This window comes from Gorilla gorilla, chromosome 1 (genome assembly GCF_029281585.2).
Source record: "Gorilla gorilla gorilla isolate KB3781 chromosome 1, NHGRI_mGorGor1-v2.1_pri, whole genome shotgun sequence".
NCBI classification, from domain to species: domain Eukaryota; kingdom Metazoa; phylum Chordata; class Mammalia; order Primates; family Hominidae; genus Gorilla; species Gorilla gorilla.
This window is the reverse complement of record NC_073224.2, coordinates 176,205,774-176,210,287: the sequence shown is the minus strand read 5'-3', so window position 1 is coordinate 176,210,287 and position 4,514 is coordinate 176,205,774.

Here is a 4,514-nt window from a genome sequence, read left to right as displayed (position 1 = left end):
AACAATGTCTTTTGAAAAGCAAAAGATTTTAATTTTGAATAAGTCCAATTGATCAAGTCTTCCTTCCTTCCCTCCTTCCTTTCTTCCCTCCTTCTTTGTCTCACTCTGTCTGACACCATCTTGGCTCACTGCAACCTCTACCTCCTGGGCTCAAGTGATTCTCCCACCTCAGCCTTCTGAGTAGCTGGAACTACAGGTGCCCACCACCACACCCAGCTAATTTTTGTGTGTTTTTGTAGAGATAGGGTTTCGGCATGTTGCCCAGGCTGGTCTCAAACTCTTGAGCTCAAGCAATCTGCCCACCTCGGCCTCCCAAAGTGCTGGGATTATAGGCATGAGCCACTGTGCCTGGCCTTATCAAATTTTTCTTTTATACTTCATGGTTTTTGTGATGTCAAAAAATCTTTTCCAAATCCAAGATTTTCTAAGATTTTCTCCAATGCTTTCTGAAGTACTATAGTCTATAATGTCTTGTAATAGCTTCACTAACAATCCCTTATTCTTAAGTTTCTTACTTATGAATTTCTGATGACACTACACATATTATTTTTAATCTTCTTTTCTACTCATGTACAAATAGACCTAAGAGGCTAATGGAACAAAATATATGAAATCAAGATTGTGCTAGAAATTCAGGTTGTATGATCACCAAATTTATGCTTCTCTCCTATCTCATAATGTAGTTTAGAGAAAAAACAATAATAATAACAATTTTTTGAGTAAGTAACATGCTAAACACTTTTTAAAAATATATATATATTTCTACAGAGATGAGGGTCTTGCTATATTGCCCAGGCTGGTCTCAAACTCCTAGGCTCAAGAGATCCTCTCACCTTAGTCTCCCTAGTAGCTGGGATTATAGGCACAAGTCACCATGCCCAGCTCCCCAAACACTGTTTTGTGACTTTTGTATTCAAAGTATAAAGTACATTATTTTATACTAAAAATGACTTTATATGATTGGTTCTATTATCTGTCTCTCTCTCCTTTTAGCAGGTGAGAATGTTGTATCATAAAGAAATTAAACAACTTGCTCAGGTCATCTAGCCAGCTCCGTTTGATGTTAGAGTCCATTCTCTCTCTCTTTTTTTTTTGAGACGGAGTCTCGCTCTGTCGCCCAGGCTGGAGTGCAGTGGTGCAATCTCGGCCTACTGCAAGCTCTGCCTCCTGGGTTTACACCATTCTCCTGCCTCAGCCTCCTGAGTAGCTGGGATTACAGGCACACACCACCATGCCTGGCTAATTTTTCTATTTTTTTTGTTTTTAGTAGAGATAGGGTTTCACTATGTTGGTCAGGCAGGTCTCGAACTCCTGACCTCATGATCCGCCTGCTTCGGCCTCCCAAAGTGCTGGGATTACAGGCGTGAGCCACCACGCCTGGCCCGAGTCCATTCTCTTAATCACTAACAATAGTAGCTAATAAATATTGGCTGCTTACTGTGTAACTGGTACTATGTTAAATTCTTTACAGGTATTAACTAATTTAATCTTCAGAACAAAGCTACAGGTAGGTATTATTATTATGCCTCTTTACAGATGAAGAAACTAAAATACAGGGACCCAGTTCTCACAACTATTACGAGCAGAGCAGGATTTGAATCCATGCAGTCTGGCTCCTGAACTCTTCCTGGTAAGCATCACACTACACCGTTTCTCCAAGAATAATTAATGGTTGTATTTGTTGGGTAAATCAAGCGGATGGTCCAAATGAGTCTCTCCCACCAGCAAGTTTTTGAAATGAAAGATAGTTTTCTATTTAATGCTCCCCTTGGCACCTGACCCCAATGATTTACTATTGCCCTGCTCCTGTTCCATTTTCCCACTATGCCTTACAGTGATAATAAACAGAACCGTGTGTGCCAGTGCAAGAGGCCAGGGGAGATGAGTGCCTCTGTAAGTAGCAGGAGCCTCAGCCAGTACCTCAGGTTGAGCCAGGCCCCTGGGAAGTGAGTAGCTTCACCTGGGTTCTCTTATCCATTTGTGTCAACTTCTGGCTTCCTAAAAGAGAGGGCATGGCCAAAAGAGGCTTGTGAGAGGAACATTTAGATTGCTTGGAGCTTTTATCATAGCCCACCAGGGGTTTGAGACAGTGGTGTATAGTGTAGAGAGATATTTGACTTGGGATGGAGTCCTGCCTTTTTGCTTTAATTTTTTGACTCTGGGCAAGTTTTAAAAACTCAATTCACTTAGCCCATTTGTTAAAAATGGGCTAAGACCAACCTTATTTTGATGATATAAGTAGGTTCATGCAGTAAATAATAATAACGATAATATCTGCCATTTATTAGGTGTCTCTCTGTGCCAGATACTCATAAAAGCACTTTCTAAGAGTTAACTCAATTAACACTAACCACAGCATGAAATAGGTGCTATTATTATCATCATCATTTTACAGGTGAGAAACAAAAGTACAGGCAACTAAGATATTTGTCTATAGTCACTCAGCAGAAACCAGAGAAGCTGAAGCTTGAGACCAAGCAGCCCAGCTCCCCAGCCTGTGCTCTTAAACATTGGCATTTACTGAACTTGCATAAATAAATAAATATACATATACACAATATATATTTTGCATATTATATATATTTTACCTCTTTTACTTTTTTAAACAGGAAAAGCTTTTTCTAACACCCCCCACCCCAGCATTTTTTTTTTTTTTTGAGATGGAGTCTTGCTCTGTTGCCCAGGCTAGAGTGCAGTGACGCTATATCCACTCATTGCAACCTCTGCCTCTCAGGCTCAAGTAATTCTCATGCCTCAGCCTCCTGAGTAGCAGGGATTACAGGTGGGTCACCACGCCTGGCTAATATTTTGTATTTTTCTGTAGAGATGGAGTTTCACCATGTTGGCCAGGACAGTCTTGAACTCCTGATCTCAAGCAATTCACCCACCTTGGCCTCCCAAAGTGTTGGGATTACAGGCATGAGCAACCGTGCCAGGCCATTTCTAACCTTTTCTTTGGAAACTTGTGTGCTATAGCTAAACTGAAGGAATCTGGGATGATTTGATGATGGTCCTTACCCAGGTCTGGACTGGTAGGTCTAGGTCCTAGTTTTGGCTCTGGCCAGCTTTGGGCAAGGCGGTTTCACCCTCCTAAGTCCCACATGTCTCCTGTATAAAATGTTGAGGGGGGTGTACTAGTTAATTTCCAAAGCCCTTTCCAGGTCTCACATTCCTTATGTCTATGATTCTGTGATTAAGTTCCTGGAAGGTTAAGTACTGATAAAAGTGCCATTAAGTTCTGTATACTCAGCACTAGCAGCTGTCTGTTACCTAAGATACCTGGGCCTAGGAGTTATAGGGTGGGGGCTGGGGGCAGGGTGGGTGGATGAGAAAGGCTCCTTGTCTGACAACTGTGTGTATTGACTGTAGACAACAGAGGACTGCCCAGCACTGTGCAGTGTAACTGAGTATCCTCTGATTTCTGGGCTGTGATATGCTAAGACTGACCATCAAAGACTGTTTCCCAACAAGAGAACCTTGTGCAGTAAGTTCCTCAGGCAAGAAGCGAGATAATTGGGACAGGATTGAATAGATCTCAGGCAGAGAAACTTGGGGACAGATCAATGTAGGTAATGAACTGGTTGACCCAAGGCCTCTCTGTCTATCATTTTTTGACCTCAGGTCAGAGCAATAGAAAGGGGGAAAACTACCAACACAGCTCCTGCCATGAAGTCCTGGAGAAGAATAAGTGACTGTTTGTCCCGCATGGGTTAGTCATTCACCTGCCTGAAGGCAAAGGGCTGGGAGTCTGGAGTCCATGACCTGCTGGGACATACTTTGGGCTGCATTTTTTCCCCCTTCTAATGTCTCAGCTCTCAGGGATCTGCTTTTCCTGGTGCCAAGGAGTATGGATGAAATTTTGTCCCTCCTCCATGCACCCCTGTAAAACAAATATGATGAGAAATTAATATTTTCCAAATGGTGACCTAACCTTTGTTCATTAATTGAGCTCCTATTGCATTCCAGGTACTGTTAGAGGCCAGCAAGATACCTAGATGATTGAGACAGAGTCCTCGCCCTCCGTGAAGTGACTGTTCATTTTAAAACCCTAAAGCTGGGTTCTTACAGGCTACTGCAACAGCAACAACTCCCGAGTGAGTGCTTATCATGTGCCAGGCTCTGGTTACAGGCTTTAACTCTCTCAGTGGAAATAGCCTGAGTGCTGGCTTGGCTGCCCCATGTCTGTGTGACTGTGGGCAAGTCATTTACTTTCCCTTTGAGTTTCAATTTCTAAAACTGTAATATGGGGATAATATATGTAAAACAGCTAAGAAGTATATACTTTTAATGACTCTTTTTAGTGTCAATGGAGGATTTGTGAGCAAATGCATATAAAACACAAGGCAAACAGGAGGTATTTAGTAAGTGGCCAAGTGATTATTGAGAGACTATGGGCTTTTTCCTGTTCCTCCAGAGCAAGACTGACAGGTGTCCTATTACCCTTGCATCTTCAGAGCCTAGAGCACAGCCCTGAAAACAGCAGGCGCTCACCACTTTTTATGATCAAAGGCAGT